The 22,402-nt window shown below is 47.5% G+C and overlaps 1 non-coding gene across 1 annotated transcript; it reads left to right on the forward strand.

Moving 5' to 3' along the window:
- Positions 1-2,051: 2,051 nt before the first annotated feature.
- LOC112849114 (U6 spliceosomal RNA) lies at positions 2,052-2,156 on the forward strand. Its single transcript, XR_003222547.1, has one exon. It is a non-coding gene; the product is annotated as a U6 spliceosomal RNA (small nuclear RNA).
- The last annotated feature ends 20,246 nt before the right edge of the window (positions 2,157-22,402 follow it).

The following is a 22,402-nucleotide window of genomic DNA, read 5'->3' on the forward strand; positions in this document are numbered from 1 at the left end:
CGGTTAAGTGTCTGACTCTTGGTTTTGGCTCAGGTCATGTCACGGTTTGTGAATTCAAGCCACATATCAGGCTCTGCACTGACCGTGGGAAGCCTGCTTGGGATTCTTTCTCTCCCTCCCTCTGCCCCTCCCGCAGGCGTGCTTTCTCTAAATAAATAAATAAATAAATAAATAAATAAATAAATAAACTTATAAAAATGGAGTCTTTTGCTGCCATCTATCTATCTATCTATCTATCTATCTATCTATATATATGAATATATGAAAAAAGGACCACAAAACCCCATGTACCTATCACATAGCCTCAGCAATTATAAACTCCTAACTAATTTTGCTTAATTTATAACACTGGCTCCTCCCCCTTACAGTAAGGTGATATATCATTGCATCCATAAATATTTATATGTGTCTTTAAAGGATAGGAACTTCTAAAATATAATACTATTAGCATACCAAAAATAACATCAACTCCTTAATATTATGAAATACTTAAATTCTCAAATTTCTAATTGCTTTTTTTCTTCAGTAGTTTTTTTGTTTGAATGGGAATCCAAATGGGGTCTATGTGGGGTAAATGGTTGGCATACTCTTGTAATCTCGGAGCCTGTAGATTCCCTCCATCTCTGTTTCCCAGTCTGGATTTTGCTATTATGTCTCTGGTGTCATTTCATAGGTTTCTTTATCCTTTGTATTTCCTATTAGAAATAGGAATAGATCCAGAGGTATGATTGGATTCAGATACAGTGATAAGAAAACCTCAGCATTGTGTGCTTTCATCAAGAGACGCATCGAATTTGGGTGTCTCTGTATGTTGTAGCCATTGAAGCATAATACGTAGATTCATTAATTCATCACGGGTTGCAAAATGATGATATTCTAGTTTTGCCATTCCTTCTTCATATAATACCCGAAATATTGTTGTAAAGAGAAACTTTTACTTGTCTGCCATTTGGTTACTAGGAATTACAGTTCATACTGGAAAAAGAGGATACAATGCCCAGTTTTCAAAGTAACGAGTTTTGGCCAGTTTTCAAAGTAACAAGTTGGTTTACCAGCATCCTCCAAAAGTGACCAGTGGATTGTTTTTTTAGCATCATTAGGTATCATGATCACTGAATTAAACATATATTATGTGTTTGAATTCATTGCGTTTATTCAACTTCATGATACTCAAATTGTTATTTTTATCCAACAGGCCACCTCTTCAAGTGGCTGCTGAGCCCTTCTGATACAATCCTTTGGTAGTTTAGGTAGCATTTAGTAACTTCCTTGTTATCTAGTATGATAGGATGTTCCAGCCTTATCTTGTATATCTTCTGCTCCAGACCTGGAGTCAGCTATTTCTAAGAAAAAAACAAAATCCTGCACTCCTTTTGGTGGTGAATGGTATCACACGACCAAAATCTAGGCTCTAGAATGCCCATTGCTGCTGTGTTGGTCGTCGTTTCTAGGCCTTTGGGATACAAAGCTAGGACCCGTTTTCTTTTTAAGATAACACATGTTCATACTTTCTATCCAAATTGAAGACTTAAAAAGCTTTTTCTTTACTATCTTATGTATTGTTTCCTCAACATTGAGAATCCCAGTTCTCGTTTGTAACTTGAATTATGACATTAGATTATCCCAGTTATTCAGGTGTGAAACCCATATCACACAACAGTATCAGAATAACAAAAGGGAGTTTAAGGTTTTGTTTGTGGTTCTTTGTTTGGGGGATAGTTCACTGTGTTTTAAACTTACTTGGAGCCCCTGGGGGGCTCAATAGGTTAAGTGTCCACCTTCAGCTCAGGTCACGATCTCACAGTTCGTGAGTTTGAGCCCCGTGTCAGGCTCGGAGCCTGGCACCTGCTTCGAATTCTATGTCTCCCTCTGTCTCTGTCCTTCCCCCGCGCATTCTCTCTCTCTTTCTCTCTCTCTCTCAAAAATAAATAAACATTAAAAAAAATTAAACTTGCTATAGTTCCTCTCTGTGTGGCTTGCCACTAACTGGATACGCATTTACATTAACCTCCCTGTTTTAGTTTTCCATTTCTTAAGAGTTTCTTGCACTTGCTTCAGTGGCAGCATATACTAGAATTGGAACGCTACCGAGGGGACCAGCACGGTGGCCCCTGCCCAAGGATGACACGCAAATTCGTAAAGCTTCCATACTTCGGGCAGCTCTCCAGCGTCCTGCCACCCTTTGTGGGTTAACTCGGGGGACATGATGAGAGTCAAAGTACAACGTGTGGCCCTGAATAATGAAAATGTGATATCTCACTGTGAGAATATTCCTGTAAAGCCTTTTGTGACATGTGAGCAAAGCTGAGTTACACCTGGAAATTCTATATGCAAATACGTCCTTTCTACAGATCTCAGAAATGAGAAAATGTCAACTCGCATTTCCTTACAGAATTAAAAAAAGAATTTCAGTTTAATTATGTAAACTATTGACATAGTTCCAAGTCTAATCTACAAAACAAGATCGGTTCAAAGTCTAATTTCTATTCCTCTGTCCTCCACTTTACGCCCTCCCTTCCCATTTAGTGGCCTGTTATGTTCGATTTAATCATTCCCATCTTTTTAAAAATTTAAACTGATAAGTATGGCATAGTTCCCCTTTTTTCTATAAAGACAGCATACAATACATTTCTCCACCCTCCTTATTCACTCAACAGTGTGTGCTGGAGAGACGTGGACATTCCTCAGTTCTTACACAGCAACGCAAAATGGTAACTATGTTTGGCCTCTACCCATCATACTGTTTTGTGTTATATTTACATGTATTCCGTGTCTTTTATATATAGTCCTTACGTTGTCTATTATTTTTTCTCTTTTTGTTTTTCTTTTAGCTGTTTGATTTGGGTGTTTTCATCCAGTGGTTAACTTTATATTATTACTGCCTTTATGGAATAGCAGCCACTGCTTCCAGCCTCACTGACCCTACCTCTTCACCTTTTCCCCACCAGCCACTTCTTCTCTCACCTCTCCTCCTTCTGACTCAGCTCAGATTTCATTGCCTGGCTCGAAGCCACGCTCTGCTCCCTCCTCTTCTTCACACTCACGGCACCTCACCGGCACCCGCACCCACACAGCTCAACACTGCAGAGCACCCACCGCCAGGCTAACCCGACTCACACCATGGGTAGGACCGCACTTCAAGTGGGCCCTTGGCGCCGCCAAGCTCTCCTGTTACGTGTCCCTGAAACACTCCCCTTTCTTCGCTCGGATAACCTACTTCCCACCTTCATCTTCTCTCCCGTCTCCAACACCCTCTTCGATGACTTCCCTTCAAACTTCAGTTCTAGACAACACAGTCAGAACGGAGTGACTTTGTCTTCCTCTTCCTCTACTACCTACAGTGTAGTGTGGCCACACCCCACATCCCCTCCTACTCTGGGGGGACCCTCTCTCTTCTCTAAGTCCAAGCCTTCAACCTGTGATCTGGACCCATCCCTCTCAGTTCTGAGACTAAACCCACGTGCAGTTGTCCCCTGTCTCTCTTGCCTTATCCATTTCTTCTCTGCTGGGTCATTCCTACCTGCAAACACCTTGAAAGCATCTTCCTTTGGCTCTCTTGAGCCACCACCCCATTTCTTTTCTCCCCTTTACAGCAAAGCTCCCCAAAGAAGCATATTCTCCATCACCATTTCCAACCCTCCATTCTCTCTTCCACCCACCCGATAAGGAGGCTTTTGCCCCCACCATCTATTAAACAGGCCACCAATGGTGTGTATCTTGCCAAAGTTTCTGCCTTTCTGTTTTCTTCTTTTTTTTGAGAGGGCAAGGGAGAGGAGCAGAGGCAGAGAGGGAGGGAGAGAGAGAGAGAATCTTAAGCAGGCTTCATGCTCAGTGTAGAGACTGACATGGGACTCGATCCCATGACCCTGGGATCATGACCTGAGCCAAAATCAAGAGTCTGATACTCAACCGACTAAGCCACCCAGGTGCCCTACTCCTGTCTCTTTTCACCCAACATCTTTTCTTAGGTGTCCAAAACCAGTATTCTGACTTTAGATACCATGCATGTGGCAGTAACTCAAATTCTGATCTCCAGATAGAACCTTACCCCTCAGATCCAGAGTTAGACCACTTAATAGACTTTCCTAGCAAAGTAACTTCCCCTCAAGCTTTCCCCATCTAAGTAAACACCATCATCCACCAAACCTTTAATTTCTCCCTCTCCCTCACACTCCATTATCAATCCATCAATGTATCCTCTTGGCTCAATTTTTAAAATCTGCTTTGGACCCAACAAGTTGCCACCTACCTGCAATGAATGACAAATCCTATGGGTTCCCGTAGATTCCTCAACTGCGTCTTTAGTGCTCTCATTTGGGCCCCACCTGCATTAAGTCACACCTCCATTTTCACACTTGGTTGAAAAACCACTCCTAGGGACATGAGATCTGGCTTCCTCAGAGGCAGCCAAGTGGCTAATTCAGTCCAGAACTGTGGAGACGTTAGCTCCCCAGAGATAAACATTGAAAAATAGGAAATGGTGGATGGAAAGGGAGGGAACTAGGCTAACTGCCTCTTCCTTTTCTCCAAAAGTTCTCCTTTCACTTTTCCAGAAAAGTCTTTGTACCAATTAATCCACTTGCTGAGTGACCTACCATGTCTCTTTGCAGCTTGTTGAGAAGCAGTAGCCAGGACATAATGCACCACATCTCATTGCTTTGCCTCTTCCCTTCCTCGCCTTCGGCGCCCTGGGCTTGCACCTTCCAAATAAAGTACCAGCATGTTAACCCCTTCTTCAGCCTCTTCTCTCTTGAGGGCCGAAGTTAGCACCAAGGTAAAATGCAAGGCACCAATAATTCTGGGACCAGCGCCTCAGCATCCCTGTGAACTTGTTAGCGGGCAGTTCTTGAGCCCTGCCCCAGACTCACGGAGTGAGAATCTCTGGAGAAGGGTCCCAGGACTCTGGCTTTAAAAGCTGTTCAGATGATTCTTGCACCCACCAAAGTTGGAGAAAGATTGAGAAAGGAAAGGAGTTTCCAGAGGAGAAGGCCTGTTGCCGCCTCCACCCCCCCCCCCCACTTCCTGCTTGACTGTGTTGTGCGAGAACATGAAGCTTGGGGTTGCAGCAGCCACTTTGGGATCATTAGGTTAATACACTGAGGATGGCAGAGCAGAAAGAGCCTGAGATAGCTACCCAGCCACGTCTAGAACTACCAAATCCAGACACTTAAGTGAGAGAATGAAACGCCTTTATTGGTTTTGTCAGGTAATCTGTTACTTGCAGCTAAAAACAGCCCCCGATGACTCAGTAGATGGTGTGGTTTTATCCTCACATTAACTTAGGAGTGGGAATTAATTTCTCCATTCTACAAGTGAAGACACAGGGCCTTGGAGACCCAGTGTGGCCCAGCCAGGAGTCCAATCCAGGCCCGTCTGGCTCTAGGGCCCACTCTGTGAACCATGACTCTGTTCTGCAAATACTCAGATAGTATTTGCTGTGTGAATTAATGAATTGGGCTTGAAAATGTGAATGGAAACCATCAGAGTCCGCACAGGGCCCTGGACTGAAAGGTTGAAGCATTACTGACTGACCACGGCAGAAACACTCCCTTCATTTTCCCACACAAAATGCCGAGGGTCGGGGACCCTGTTCTCAGTGATTCAAGAGCTTTGTCATTCCTCAGGGCTGCAGGTACAACTGAACAGAAGGGGGCTGGCCTTACACTGCCCTCTAAGAAGCTGGGTCATGAGAGAAGAGGACTTCCAAAACCAGAAAGAACCCCCAGGGGTCACTTGCCACATCCACAACACAGACAGGAAATACCAGCAGGTCTGCCTCGTTAACGGGCCCTCACTATAAGCCTGGCGCCCCTCTAAGTAATTTATTTGACTTATCACGTTTCCTTCTCACAAGTTAGTGTCGTCGTGGCTCCCATTTTACAGATGGGAGAATTGAAGCACCGGAGTGTTAAGTAACTTGCCCCAAATCCCATAGTTGGCAAGCGACTACACCTGATCTCAACTTGGATGGGCTGAGCCTGAAGGAAGGCTGCACTAGAAACCTCCACACCATTCTGAGGCCCCGTGGCGTGCCCTGGACCACGCCAATGGCAGAATGGAGACTAGAAGCCACCCCTGCCTCCACACTGGTCTGATCCCCACGATATGCCCCAGCCCTTAAAGCTGCCAACTGCCACCCCTCTACCCACCCTGTTCTACCACTCAACTTCTGGAAGTTGCCACTGCCCCAAGACAGGGACTCGGATAACTGTCTCTTTCTGCTCCAACCAGACAGAACACTGGCCCTTGGGATTCCATCCCCGATTTCCCTACGTTTAACAGGAAAAATCTTCGTCCCCTCTCACCTCCTTCATGAGGGCTACAGGGTTCAGCTGAGCAAAGACTGGTTCTTAGAATATCCTTATTCTTACCCAAGTTTCTTTGTGCTAATTGTATGGCATACATTATCTCATTTTGAACCCTCACGACATTTCACACAAAAGAACACTGAAGCCCATAATGGCTAAGTAACTTGCTCACAGTAAGTTGGCCAAACTCCTGACCTCTATGCCACGAGAAGTCAGGGTTCTCAGTACCACAGGGGGGCGCCCATGTTCCCAGCATAGCCCCCAAATTGAACTGAGACCCATCCAAGGCCCACAGCAGGCCTCATGCCAAAGCAAAGGCCCCATTTTCCACCAGGGCACTTCAGGCACAAGGCTAAGACCCCTCACAGCCCCGGGCCCTAAAACAACCTTTTTGGCTACTCTGATCTCCGGTTACTCTGGGGCTGGGGCAAAATGGTGAGACCTGACAGGGCTGCACTGCAGAGGGCCAGCCCAGAAGCCAGACATTTCCCCAGAGTTTCAGCAGCGACTGGGAGAGTGGTCACTGCTAGGCAGTGAGTTCACGACTTCTGCTTCTTATTCCTACTTACCTGCCTGCACATTCTCAATTTTCCACACTAGCCAGGTACTCCTTGGGTGGGCTGGGAGGAAGGTGCGGGGCGGTGTTTTTCTTTCCTTCTAAACATAAAGGTCTTGCCCGCTTGCTATGAAAACATTTTTTGAAACAACTCAATACAGACATATAGAGGGCAAATGTGAAAATCTTCTTCACCTCTCCAAACCCACTCTCCTCCCAAAGGCACCCACAGTCATGTTGATGTGGACCCTTCCAGGCTTTTTCCTGGGCATTTACAAACACAGAGGAGTCCAGATGTCTTCTGAGGCCTCTTTGCCTCTGAGACATAGCGGACAAACTGAGCTGGGCTCCCACCTCCACCTCCATGAATCATGGGAGGTTGAAAGTCACCTCTCTGAGTCCCAAGAATGGCATTGGGGAAAAAGAAGGGGACCCTTATGTGTCCGGTCTCCTCAGTCCCTGGCCTTTGCTTCTGCCCTTCTTTTCCCTGACCCAGATGAAAAGCTCAGCTTCTTTCTGGATTCTACCCTAAAACTCATGCACACAGACATTGGTCAGTCGAAAAGACTTCACAGAGGGCTCGGGGGTCCCCGAAGCGTTCACACTGTACCCAAGGTAGCAAACAATTTTAAGCATCATCTCTGTGATGGGTTCATATCCTTTCAGCCATCCTCCTTCCCGGGGAGGAGTGCTCCCTGGCCCTTTGCCCCACGCATTCCACCACCTTGGCCCTTACCCGTTCTTCCCTGACTGGGGAAATTAAAATCCTCCTCCCTTCCCAACCCAAGCAATTCAGTCCATCAGACTCCTCTTGGAGCTAACACAAAGGCCTCCCATTGTTCTGGGCCCACTCTCCTGAGCAGGCATCTGTGGCACATTTCATTTTTTCCTGCTGCTCTCATGGATTGGGGTTGGAGCTCTCATAAGGGGAGGAGACTTCTGTTAACATCTGGGTTACATATTTAACATATATAAATAGTTTGGGGGCGGGGGGTTTCTATGTTTGCACAAGTGAAATCATGTTGTACACAGTGCTCAGTGACTTTCTTGTTTCACTCAACCCAAAGTACAGATATCTTCCAGATCACTAATAAGAATAGCTGAACTTCATTGGGAACTTGTGCCCCCGGGCACTTCATATCTGTGCTGTCCCAATCTGGTAGCCGCTAACCACATGAGGTTCCTGAGCCCTTGAAATGTGGCTGGTACCACGGAGGACCAAAATTTTAAGTTTACTTAATTATCTTATTTATTTATTTGATGTTTATTTTTGAGAGAGAGAGAGAGAGAGAGAGAGCGCGCGCGCGCGCACAAGTGGGGGAGGGGCACAGAGAAAAGGGACAAAGGATCCAAAGTGGGCTCTGTGCTGACAGCAGAGAGCCCGATTGGGGGCTCGAACTCAGGAACTGTGAGATCATGACCTGAGCTGAAGTCAGACACTTAACCGACTGAGCTACCCAGGTGCCCCAAATTTTATTTAATTATTTTAAATTTAAAAACAAAAATATTTGTCTGTTAAATACAGCTTTATTTTTTGGTAGGACATGGCTTTACGATATTATTGTTATGTAGCTGAAATGTGCTACAGTAAATACACACCGGATTTTAAAGACTTCGTAGGAGTGGGAGAGAGCCAAAGCATAAGAGACTCTTAAAAACTGAGAACAGGGGCGCCTGGGTGGCGCAGTCGGTTAAGCGGCCGACTTCAGCCAGGTCACGATCTCACGGTCCGTGAGTTCGAGCCCCGCGTCGGGCTGATGGCTCAGAGCCTGGAGCCTGTTTCCGGTTCTGTGTCTCCCTCTCTCTCTGCCCCTCCCCCGTTCATGCTCTGTCTCTCTCTGTCCCAAAAAAATAAATAAACGTTAAAAAAAAATAAAAAAAAAAAAAAACAAAACTGAGAACAAACTGAGGGTTGATGGGGGCGGGGGGTGGGTGATGGGTATTGAAGAGGGCATCTTTTGGGATGAGCATTGGGTGTTGTATGGAAACCAATTTGACAATAAATTTCATATATTAAAAAAAATAAATTAAAAAGAAAAAAAGACTTCGTAGGAAAAAAAAAGAACAAAATATCTCAGAGGTGCCTGGCTAGCTCAGTGGGTAGAGCATGTGACTCTTGATCTCAGAGTCGTGAAATTAAGCCAACGTTGGGCATAGAGACTGCTTTAAAAAAATCTCAGTAATAATTTTTATATTGATTTCATGTTGCAACGATATTTTGGATACATTATGTTAAAATATATATTATTGGGGCACCTGGGTGGCTCAGTCGGTTAAGCGTCCGACTTTGGCTTAGGTCATGATCTCGCGGTCTGAGTTCAAGCCCTGCGTCGGGCTCTGTGCGGACAGCTTGGAGCCTGGAGCCTGCTTCGGATTCTGTGCCCCCCCCTCTCTCTGCCCCTCCCCCACTCACACTCCTGTCTCTCAAAAATAAATAAACATTAAAATATTTTTAATAAAGAAAATATATATTATTAAAATTAATTTCACCTTTTTCTTTTGACTTTTTTTTACATGGCTACTAGAAATCTCAAAATTATAAGTGGCTTGCACTGTATTTCTATCAGACACTAGTGCTATTTTATATGCATGATCTCACTATTCCATAGATTTGTTCAACAAATACTTGTTGAATAGCATATATGTGTCAGGCACTGGGCTAGGCACTGGTGATACAGCAATGAACAAAACAGACCCAAATCCCACTCTTATCAAACTTCCATGCTGGCTTGCTAATTTCTTATAACTTTACCAGGCCCATACTATTATTATCCCATTTTATAAATGAGGAAACTGGGGGAGAGAAAAGTTAAATAACTTCCCCAAAGTCTCAGAGCAAATAAGAGGTCAAGGTGGGATCTGAATTCAAGCATTCTGAGTGCATCCACAGGTGCAACCATCCTGTACAACCATGGATACCCGGTATTGTATGGTATTAATGTATTGTAAGTTATTCAACCTGGCCTTTACCACTGCGGGCTATGTAGGAACCAAAAGAGACAAGCTTTAGGTCTGAGGTCATAAGTGGGATCAGAGATGTGCAGGGCCTGCAACTGGGCGAGGGGCAGAGAGAGAGTGGGAGACACAGAATCCGAAGCAGGCTCCAGGCTCCGAGCTGTCAAGTTCAGAAGCTGGGGGAAGGGTTGTCTGGAAAGAGACCACAAACAGGGTTTGGGGGTGCGGAGTGGTCTGGCAGGCTGAGGACCCACACAAGGTAGGACAAAAGGACTGGAGAGGAGGCTGCACGTAAGGGGCAGCACAGGACAGGGCCAGGTATCAAGAAGCCGATCCTCAGAGGCCACCATTTCCAAGCCAGGCCCTGTGCTAACAAACCTTTTATACGCATCTGATCAGTCAGCTGGGTCACTCAACACACATGTACTGAGCGCCTACTGGCACCAACCTCAAGACAACAATCTTGCAAGAGCCCTAATAAGATGTTTTATTTCACCCATTTTACAGCTGAATGACATGGGGCTCAGGGAGATGAAGTGATCTAGCCTAGTCACCCGGTAAATTTGTGACAGAGCTGAATTTAAACCCGCGGTCCACTCTTCTTATCAGCTTGGGCCTGCCTTCTGTGCCCTGACTGCCCATGTCTGGACATCCCCAGGGGCCACTGGGATGGGGCTGGGGGTAGGTCTGTCAGTAGCTCTGGACCAGCACTGGAGATGTGGTAGGGGTTGAACCTCACTCCTGAAGATAAGGAGTTTTATGCATACCTTAGATCTGGAAAAAGAGCATTCTGGGTCTCCTAATGAAGAAAGCGTTTCCATCCTGCCCGCAGAGGGGTCAACAACATGCTGGGGACGCAGCTGGTGCAGCAGGAAAATGCCAGGCTTGGGGTTTGGGCAGGCCCAGTTTCTAATCCTGGCTCTGTCCCTGACTGTATGACCTCTCTGAGGCTTGGCTTCCTCATTAATAAAATGGAGATAAGAAAGTATCCTTCCTCCTGCTCCAGGCTAGAGCAGAGAGGAAACCCCCACTCCCTGGTGATCACCACCAACCAGAGTATGAGAAACAGCAGACCCCCACTGGGCAGAGAGAGTTCAGGAAAGGAGATAATAACACTTACCTATACCCAAATAAGGTAAGTACTATTATCATCCCATTTTGCAGAAGGCAAAATTGAGGTATAGGAGGCAGCAGATCTGACTGGAAACCAAGCACTCTGGCCCTTAGGTCTATGCTTCTAACCACTGTACCACACTGTCCCTCAAGCTCTTACTTCTTCTGTGTAGTACAATATGACCCCCCCCCCCCACACACACACACACACACAGGGCACCCAGAGCTTTGGCTATGAGAAGCACCCTTAATCCCCAAGGCTTCCTGCCTGCCTGGCCTCTAGGGTGCAGTGAGGAGAGCAGGCTTCAGAATCGGCAGACCCAGATTTAACTCCCTGATCAGTTCTACTGATTGTGGGCAGTCACTTCTCCTCTGTGAGCTCAGTTATACCTTGTTTGTTTTTTTGTTTGTTTGTTTTAAAATTACTTTGTTTTATTTTTATATTTGAGAGAGAGACAGAGAGAGAGTGAGCAGAGGAGGGGCAGAGAGACGGAGACAGAATCGGAAGCAGGCTCCAGGCTCTGAGTTGTCAGCACAGAGCCTGACACGGGGTTCGAACTCATGAGCAGTGAGATCATGACCTGAGCCGAAGTCAGATGCTTAACCTACTGAGCCACCCAGGCACCCCTGTTTGTTTGTTTTAAATGCTTATTTATTTATTTTTGAGAGAGAGAACATAACTGGGCAGAGAGAGAAGGAGACACAGAATCTGAAGCAGGCTCCAGGCTCTGAGCTGTCAGCACAGAGCCTGACGCGGGGCTCAAACTCACAAACTGAGATCGTGACCTGAGCAGAAGTCGGACTATTAACCGACTGAACCACCTGGACACCCCTGTTTATTTATTTTTAAGTGAATCTGTACACCCAATGTGGGGCTCAAATTCACAACCCCAAGATCAAGAATTGCACGTTCTACCAACTGAGCCAGCCCAATGCCCCAGTTCACCTATCCTTAAAATTTGGGGTATATGACCAAATACAAGGGGATAAGAGAGAGGTCTGGAAAAGTGCCCAGCACAAAAAATTCCTAGAGGACTTTCAGGGGAGTTGAAGTGAGGGGAAGAAACTCCTGAGTGAAGATGAGGGCAGGCCACCCGGGGAGAGGCTGGGAGTAAGGTGGGGAATAGGACCATCACGGCCTGGTGTCCTCAGTGGCCTGGAGTGAGCCTGAGGTGCGCGCCACACCCTGCCTCTCACTCTGGCCCCTCACAGGTCCTTGAGCATCCTCCAACACCCTGGACTGATCAGTGTATCTGAAACCCATGTCCCTTGCCTCTGCCTGTGGCCCCACTAGTCAACTACTCATCAGACTCAGAACCTTGGAGGCCTTCAAATCACTCCTCCCCATCCAGGCCGTGTCCCCCACAGCTTTCAAAATCCATTTCCAGGGCATCATCCTCCAGGAAGCCCTCCCTGATGCCCTCACCAGGTGTGACCTGCCCATAGCTCAGCGCACAGCTTGTTTCACTCCAGAGTCAAACAAACATTCACACGCCTCCAAGACTGCAGAGCTCGGGGGCAGGCCCAGGGCCCAGCGCCAAGCAAAGGCTCAGGGACGGCTTCATTCAACAGAAGCCCTACCAGGCCCTGAGACCTATCACTTCCTCTCTCAGGACTTCTGTCCCTCGCCTGTGCACAGGCTGTATCCTCTCCCTCCCAGGTCACATACCTTGTCCATGGTCTCCCCTTCAACCTCTCTGTCCCACCATCTCGGCAAGATGACACCTGTTTTCATCTGGTTCTTTCAATAATTATTCGTACAGCAGGTGACTATAGTTAACGATAATGTACTGTACATTTGAAAGTTGCCAAGAGAGTACATTGTAAAAGTTGTCATCACAAAAAAATAAAGCAAAACTGTAACTGTTGTGGTGATGGGTGTTAATTAGACTTATTGTGATCATTTTTTTTTATGTTTACTTATTTTGAGAGAGAGAGAGAGAGAGAGAGTCAAAGTACGAATGGGGGAAGGGCAGAGAGGGAGGGAGACACAGAATCGGAAGCAGGCTTCTGGCTCTGAACTGTCAGCACACAGCCCAGTGCAGGGCTCAAACTCACGAACTGTGAGATCACGACCTGAGCCGAAGTCAGACACTTAACCGAGCCACCCAGGTGCCCCGATCATTTTGTAATATATATAAGTATGGAATCATTATGTTGTACACTTTAAAACCAATCCGACGTTCTAATCGATTGTATCTCAATAAGACACCAGAGCAATTTTTTTAAAAATTTGCCGAGCCCACTTCTGCATGCCAGGCCCAGTCCTAGTGCTAGGGACACAATGACAAGCGAAAGAGGCAGATTCCCTCCCTTGCAAACTCACCCTCTATGGGGGAATCTGACATTAAATGGGATCCCACCAATGGCCACAATTGCAGACTGAGGGAAGAGTCTGCAGAAAAAGAATAAGGTTGAAGGATCAGACTGGGGCCAATGGGGATGGGGAGAAGCGGGAGGGGGGAGGGGCAGGTGAGGAGTGGCCAGAAGAGGTGAGGCTGGGGAGAGGATGTGTCAGGCAGCAGCAGGAGTGATCAGAGTAGAAAGGGTGTAAAGGAAAACAGGCCGGAAGGGGAAGGTGCATGGTGACACTGGTCCTGTGTGCAGGTAGAGACCCACTCTCACCTGGTCATTCCCCTGCTCCCACATCTTCTGTGGCTCCCTTTGGCCACACACTGCACAGCCCATAGTTAGCCTCCAAGGTCTACACTAGCAGGAGAAACCTGCTAGTCCTCATCTCCTCCCTTCCTCACCTCCCCCTCACCCCACTGTGTCCATTTACAAATATTTTATAAAGTGTCTCTGGTAGCTAGGGACATTGGTAAGCTCTGGACATGCACACAGCAGGGCACAAAACAGACGCGGTGTCTCCCCTCATGGCACCTGTCCCAAATGGCTCCTTCCAGCCCTATAGCCAATCACCATTGCAAACCACCCTGCATTCACCTTGATCTTCACGGTGGCTTCCTCACCTGCGCTGACTGCACACGTGTTCCTGGATGGCCTCTTCTCTTCACAGGAACGAGGGAAGTAGTTTGAAGACACAAATCTGTGTTTCTTAAGTCTGAGTCCTCCTGCCTGCTGTGTTCATCTTGGCCTCAGGTTTGTTTCCCTCGGTAGCTTTCACAGTCTGTAATTATTAACCTGCTTATGGGTTTAGGAAAAATGGAAGCTCTGAAAATTATGGCAGATTGAACATGTGGACCTAATGTCATCATGCCCTCCCAAAACCCCACCAAAACTACAGTAAAGAGATTTTGTTTAAGGCACAAACTCACTAAGACGAGGAGAATGAGGGAAGAGACCAGAGCATAGCATCGGGAAGTTGGAAAACAGATGGTTGGGGAATAACTACACAGCAAATGCAAGGAAATCTTAGCCTACGCTGGATGTGGGGAAGAAGGATCACAGACACCCCCCCACACACACAGGTACCTGTTTAAATATAGCGGGGTATGAAATAAAAAGAGTTTGGAAACCGTTTTAAGATCAGAATTGTCAAAACCACAGTGAGGTACCACCTCACACGTGTCAGAATGGCTAAAATCAACAACACAGGAAACAACAGATGTTGGTGAGGATGTGGAGAAAGGAGAACCCTCTTACACTGTTGGTGGGAATGCAAACTGGTACAGATACTCCGAGAAACGGTATGGAGTTTCCTCAAAAAGTTAAAGATAGAACTACCTTATGACCCAGCAATTGTACTACTAGGTATTTACAAAAGGATACAAAAATGCTGATTTGAAGGGGCAAATGCACCCCAATGTTTATAGCAGCATTATCTACCATAGTCAAATTATGTTAAGAGCCCAAATGTCCAACAACTGGTAAATGGACAAAGAAGATGTGGTACATATATATATATACAATGGAATGTTACTCACCCATCAAAGAGTGAAATCCTGCCATTTGCAACGACTTGGATGGAGCTAGAGTATATTATGCTAAGCGAAATAAGTTTGTCAGAGAAAGACAAATATATGACTTCACTTATATGTAGAATTTAAGAAACAAAACAGAGGAACATGGGGAAGGGGGAGAAAAGAGGGGAGGAAAGCAAACCATAAGTGACTCATAAAACTACAGAGGACAAACTAAGGGCTACCGGAAGGGAGGTGGGTGGAGGGTGGGCTAAATGGGTGATGGGCATTAAGGAGGGCACTTGTGATAAGCACTAGGTGTTATATGCAAGTGATGCAAGTGTTATATGCAAGGTGTTATATGCACTGAATTCTACACCGGAAACCACTCCTACCATATATATTAATAAACTAGAATTTGGGGCGCCTGGGTGGCGCAGTCGGTTAAGCGTCCGACTTCAGCCGGGTCACGATCTCGCGGTCCGTGAGTTTGAGCCCCACGTCAGGCTCTGGGCTGATGGCTCAGAGCCTGGAGCCTGTTTCCGATTCTGTGTCTCCCTCTCTCTCTGCCCCTCCCCCGTTCATGCTCTGTCTCTCTCTGTCCCCCAAAAATAAATAAACGTTGAAAAAATAAATAAATAAATAAATAAATAAAAATAAATAAACTAGAATTTAAATTAAAAGTTGGAAAAAAAAAAAAGATCAGAATTGTCAGGTTCCTTCCCGAATCCTGGCAGAAGACTGGAGGTTTACTCTGGAAAGGATGAAAAAGGTTCACCGGAATGGGGAAACTGCAGGTGCAGGGGAGGGCGGGAGCGTCCTCCCCAAGTCAGGCGGTGACATGAATGTATATGCTGTGAATGCTGGACACCCCCCAACCCTGTTTCCCAGCTGGCCCCCCCAGAAAGCTGGCAGCCAAGACTTTGCTCTCCAGGCAGGGGATCAGAAAAAGTTTTCTCAAAGGTAATCTGACCAGGCCAAAAAGACCTACTGTTAATATCTTCAGAGAGAGAAGAGAATATCGTGCATCCATGAAGCAAGAGCAGGATGTTATTTAAAAAGAACAGGGGTGGGGGCACCTGGGTGGCGCAGTCGGTTAAGCGTCCGACTTCAGCCAGGTCACGAACTCGCGGTCCGTGAGTTCGAGCCCCGCGTCGGGCTCTGGGCTGATGGCTCAGAGCCTGGAGCCTGTTTCCGATTCTGTGTCTCCCTCTCTCTCTGCCCCTCCCCCGTTCATGCTCTGTCTCTCTCTGTCCCAAAAATAAATAAACGTTGAAAAAAAAAAATAAAAAAAAAAAAATAAAAAGAACAGGGGCGGGGGCGCCTGGGTGGCGCAGTAGGTTAAGCGTCCGACTTCAGCCAGGTCACGATCTCGCGGTCCGTGAGTTCGAGCCCCGCGTCAGGCTCTGGGCTGATGGCTCGGAGGCCTGGAGCCTGTTTCCGATTCTGTGTCTCCCTCTCTCTCTGCCCCTCCCCCGTTCATGCTCTGTCTCTCTCTGTCCCAAAAATAAATAAAAACGTTGAAAAAAAAAGAACAGGGGCGCCTGGGTGGCTCAGTTGGTTAAGTGTCTCACTTCAGCTCAGGTCATGATCTCACAGCTTGTGAGTTCAAGCCCCACATCGGGCTCTGTGCTGACAGCTGGGAGCTAGGAGCTAGGAGCTTGGAGTGTGGAGCCTGTTTGGGATTCTGTGTCTCCCTCTCTCTCTCTGCCTCTGCCCCTCCCCTGCTTGTGCTCTGTGTGTGTGTCTCTCTCTCTCAAAAAATGAATAAACATAAAAAGAAAAAAGAAAAGAAAGATATCTCCAAAGTGCTCAGTGCATGGATGAAAACAGACCAGTATCAAGATACTGTTGTGACCTGTCAGAACCCTGGAGAAACAAAGAAGATCCTACACCTTCCAAAGTGGAAAAGACATTCCATACAAAGCACCAGGAATCAGGATGCCTTTGAACTTCTCAGTAACAACACTTAAAGAAAATAATCTCCAACTAGAATTTTTTATAATAGTGATAGCAAAACTCCTATAGTACTTATTATGGTCAGGTCCTGTTCTAAAGGTTTTTTTTTTTTTTTTTTTTTTTTTTTTTAAGTTTATTTATTTTAAGAGAGCAAGCGAGAAAGCACGAGTTGGGGAGGGACAGAGAGAGAATCCCAAGCAGGCTCTGTGCTGTCAGTGCAGAGGCCAACATGAGGCTCGAGCCCACGAACCGTGAGATTACAACCTGAGCCAAAATCGAAAGTCAGACACTTAACCGACTGAGCCACCCAGGCGCCCCTAAGAGTTGTTTTTTTTTTTTTTTTTAATATATTCTGTACCCAGCCATATTATTAAGGGTGAAAGTAAAATGAAGTTATTTGCAAATATACAAGGTCCCAAGAAGTGACATTTCTTTCTTTCCTAAGAAACTACTGGAATGGGTGTTCCAGCAAGAGGATGGAGTAAATCAAGAAAGAAGTGATTGCAGGAGAACCCAACATAGGTGTGAGGTGAGCCCAGTCCCTGGGATGATTGTGAAGATCCCAGGATCAGAGGAGAACTTCCTGAGAAGCTCCTATACCCTAAGCTCCAGGTTCCTGCACTTCCCTGGGGCCCTGTGAGGGCTGGGGATTGTAGAGTGTTCTGGGTGGTCAGAAGCCAAGCTGTAATCAGAAAGCATTTCTGCTAGATTGTCTGATGAGATCTCAGAAGAAAAGGTCCCGAGTGTCTAAGGGATTCAAAGCTCCAGGGATTTATTGGTTTATCTTATCAATCTAAATAAATTATACCTAATTTTGTATTCTTGTTTTTGAAGAGTCCCCAGCTTGCAGAAGCTTTAAAACTTGAAACCCTACAAATTCCAGATCTTTCCCTGCCCAGAGTGCTAACTGTTCGTCAGGTGTAAAGAGAAAACACTCCAGATTGGAACAGAAAGTTCCAGGAAGACTTCAAGAGAAGTTTCCTCAAGGAGATGGATTTAACAGAATACATGAAGTGGTAGATAGAGATAGAGATGTGTCCCCAGAGGCCACTTCAAGGAAGGGCTTGCTGCCCAGCAGCAGGAGGTCTGGACAGCAGACTACTCCCAACTGTCAACTCCTTCAGGGTCAGCCCCAGATGCAGAGCAGCCTTGCCCAAGACAGCATTCTTCCCTGGGGCAGCCCCCACGATGTGACTGAGCCACGCAGGGTCTAAGGGCCTGACCATTTCAGCCGGGCTTGGGACACTCTGATGGGCAACACTTGCTCCAAAGCTCCTTGCCAGTTTGGGGGAGGCTTTACCAGGCCTCACCAAAGTCCCACATATCCCTCTGCCCAATCCTGCTTCCTCCCACTTCCTTTCCCAGCTGTTGATCTCAAATAAACATCTCTATCTCCCCGTCCGCCCCCAGAGATATCAACCTGAGGCACCCGATGTGTGTGAACATTTTGGGAAGAGATTTAGATAAGGTGGAGAGTGGGATACATAAAAACTTAAGCAAGTGACAAAACAGGACAATTATTAACTGGGGAGAACAACAAGTTGTACAAAAAGGGAAAGTAATCATAGCTTACATACACTAACGTACACAGGGATTACTGAACCAACCAAAATGTTGGCCGTTTGGGGAGGTGGGATTATGTGTATGGTGAGGCACGTGATGGCGAAAGAGTTAAAACTTTATCTTCCTTGGTAGAAAATCAAGAGATAGTGCTTTAAAACTGAAACATCAAAAAAAGGCAAAACAAGCATGCTACTTAAGAGATAATGGAGATAAATGTAAAATACAGTCAGCTGAAAGAATTGAAAATAGGTGCCTCAGGGAAAGTAGAAATGGGGGAAGAGTGTGATGGGCTGCCTTCTGTTTTCATAGAAAACCTTATTAATACTTGTTAACCTCTTTAAACCATGTGTATGTCTAATTTTTGCTTAAAAAAGAATATGGGGGGGGGGCGGGCCCCTGGGTGGCTCAGTTACTTAAGCCTCTGACTTGATCTCGGCTCAGGTTGTGATCTCACAATCCATGAGTTCGAGTCCCATGTTGGGCTCTGTGCTGACAGCTCAGAGCCTGGAGCTTGCTTTGGATTCTGTGTCTCCCTCTCTGTCCCTCCCCCACTTGCGCTGTCTCTCTCTCTCTCAGAAATAAATAAACATTAAAAAATTGTTTTTAAAAAGCCAAGACTCAGAAATTTAAACGTTAGCTAGCTGTGTGACTTTGGACAAATTACTTGACCTCTCTGAACCCCAAACTCCTCATCTGTTAAATAGGAACGTCTGTTAAATAGCTTAGCCTTAGAGGGCTGTGGTGAGATTTTAATGTCCTCATGCATATACAAGTACCCAGTAAGTGCATAGCACACAGCAAGCCCTCCTTAAATGTTACCTGTTCATTTTCGTGAGAATGGAGAGCCACGAATTTGAGAGGGCTTTCTCTAATTATTTTTTTAATGTTTATTTATTTTGTGAAGGAGAGAGAGAGCACACAAGAGCAGGGGAGGAGCAGAGAGAGTAAGAGAGCGAATCCCAAGCAGGCTTCTACCGGCAGCACAGAGAGCCCCACGCTGGGCTGTTTCACAAACCCTGAGCTCATGACCTGACCCAAGATCGAGGGTCGGAGGCTTAACCGAATGAGCCACGGAGGCGCCCCTCTACTTATTTTAATTATATATTTTTGTGTGTCTTTCACATAGCAGGCGCTTAGGAAAAGCTGGTTGGTTGTTGGTGGCATTGCTGCCTTTGGGAGGGATCCTGCTCTTCCTCACACATACTCGGTGAGCAGGATGGGGGCGGGCTCGGGGTATCCACACCCAAGTCCCACGAGGTCCTGATCCGGATTCACAGTGGCCGAAAGAAGGACAAGGCAACCTCAACCCCATTCCCAGAAACCGGTTCGAGACGGGCGGGGTGTCGAAAGCCGGTCTCCCCCGACGGCGGCCTGCTCCTTGGTCAGCAGGGTCTGTTTTCTCAGCCTGGAGTCCTCTCCGCGTGCTAGGCGGGCGCTGCTCCCTGCGGCCACACGGTGGCAGCGCAGAGCCGAGCTCCTCCATACCTGGGAGGCGCTGGAGAGGCAGCGCCCCATCAGTTGGGCCTCCTGGGCCCGATTCCCCAATCCCGCCAGGGCAGGTCACCGCATTCACGATGAGAGAGCCGCTGGGCCTGAGCTCACGTCTATACTTCCCTTAGGGCTCTGGGTTCCATATCCTTGATCGGACATTCCCAGCTCACGTGACTCGCCCTCCATCCTGACCCGCGTTCCGGGGTCCGCCCCGCCTCGCTGCCAACTCGCTCAGCGCACCTGGCGGGGACCAAGCCAATCCATGCTCAGACCCGGGCCCGGTGCCTGCCGGGCCCAACTGAGCCGGCCGGAGGAAAGGAGGTGGGCGTGGGCTCGAGCTCTGCGGCCCTCACCGCCCTGACCTCGGTCAACTCCACCCTCTGCTTCCGCCTCGGGCATGCATATTCTCCGAGCTTCTCAGAACGCCCTCCTTCTCAACCAGCCGAACGTGGGCTCTGAGGACTGACAGACACAAGGACCGACTTCCAAAGGGGTCGCCTTGCAGGCCAGAGAACCTGACGGAGCACGCGCGGGCACGTGGAGGGGCGGGGCCTTGGTAGGGGGCGGGGCCTCGGGGCGGGATCCGTGGGCTTAGGTTCCAGCGGACCTCGGAGTCCGCGAGGCGCGCGCGGGGTGCCGGGAGCGGGAACTATGCGGAAATGAGGCGCGGGGTTGTGGGGGGAGGTGCAGGACTGGGGGGCGGGGCAGAGGTCTGCCCCGGGCGGGGCGGGCACCCGTGGTGTTTTGAGGGAGCGCGCGGTCGAGTAGAACTGGGAGGTGAATGGGCTGGCGGTGGGGTTGGACTGGATTTGGGGCCCAAATGCAAGAAGGGCCAGAAGGGGGAGTGGAGGAGGCAGGAACCCCACCCACTTTCCGGGCCGGGTTCTTGGAAACAGCCAGGATATCCTGGGACTCAATCTGGGGGCTAGATCTGGAGGCGAGGGTTTTATAGAGCCCGCTGATAAGGGCCCCCCGGTGTGTCATCGCACTCATTTCCCCTGCATTCCAGGAACTGCTCAGGCATGTCCCCCAAGCGTTTGAGGACTTAGCGGCTCCCTCCCTTCACACGCTGAGGGGCGGGCCCTACCCTGAGAACCCAGCGACGCCCAGCTGTACCTTCAGAGCCCTCCCCCTTCTTCAATTTCAACAAGATTCGGGGAGGACGGAAGTCTCCGGGGCCACAAGCCCCAGGGCCTTCTCTTCCAGACTTCTTCACGGCTCCCGCAAATCTTACCCCCCATAGCGGAGGTATTGAGCGGTCCCCATCGGGAGGAAGGAAGGAGCAACCTGGCTCCTTTCGGTTGCAGCCCTTGCAAAAGAGGACTTTGGCTAGGGTGGACTTTGAGGGCTGAAGACAAGGTGCTGCCGTTAACCCCTTCTTGCCAACCGAGTAGTGGCTGGAGCTCACAGCACAGAGAGAGGACTGCGATGCGGAGAGTCTTGGAGTCATGTCCACGACGACGGTCTGGAAATCCGGGAAATCATGACCTGAGCCAGTCTGACCCTTAACCGAATGAGCCAACCAGGCGCCCTATGTTAATAATAATCTTGATGGTGTTTTATAAGTTACAAATATGTGCTCATTTAAAATTTTTTAAAAATATGGGGTGCCTGAGTGGCTCAGTCGGTTAAGCATCCGACTTGGGTTCAAGTCATGATCTCGCGGTCTGTGAGTTCAAGCCCCGCATAGGACTCTGTGCTGACAGCTCAGAACCTGGAGCCTGCTTCCGATCCTGTGTCTTCCTCTCTCTGCCCCTGCCCAGCTCACGCTCTGTCTCCCCTCTTGAAAATAAATAAATATTAAAATAAGTAAAAGTTAAATTTTTAAAAAGTAGCGATAAAGGCAAAAAAAAAAATAGTGATGAAGATAAAATGAAGTTCCCCATATTCCTACCAGGTAGAAATAACACCTTTACTTTGTAAGCTACACTTTACAGAAAAATTACTATATGCCAGATACCATGTGAGTAATTCACAGAACAGCAATCTGAGGGTTGCAGAAATATCTCCAGTGAGGCTTTCCCAAGGTCACACAGCTATGAAGCAGCAGAGCCAGGACCTGGGCCCAACTTTATCTGGTTCCAAGGCTCTGCTGGTCTCTGTTCACATTTGGGTGAATTTCCTTCCAACCTTTTTTCTATGCAACAGGACAAAAATAGTTGCATGTAAATATTCATGGCTTTTCCTCCTTCCCAGACTTAGTTCTAAGGAGTCTTTGTAAGGAGGGCAGAGAGAGGAACAGACCTAAGCAAAAGAGTGGAGCAACCTCGTGAAATTTCCTCCCATCCCACTGAGGAAAAGCTGCTCCTGGGAGATGGGAAGGGAGTGAGCTGGCAGAATTTGGGTGGTCAGGAATGTGGAAAAAAGAAAAAGGAAGAAAGAAGAGGTTTGGGGAGCTACCCTGATAGCTTGGAATGTTGAGGAAGAGAGATTTTGGAGATTCTGAAAGGATGTCTTGCTGTGAGGTATGTGATGTGTAATTCCTTTGCAATGTCCTCTGCAGACCTTTGGTGAAGACTTTTGTTTTCTGACTGCTTTTTGGAGTTGGATCAATTTCTTTTGGGTGAGGAGGGAACAATCAAGTCCAGCTTTAT

Source organism: Puma concolor, chromosome C1 (genome assembly GCF_028749965.1).
Source record: "Puma concolor isolate L17-30 chromosome C1, mPumCon1.1.hap2, whole genome shotgun sequence".
NCBI lineage: Eukaryota > Metazoa > Chordata > Mammalia > Carnivora > Felidae > Puma > Puma concolor.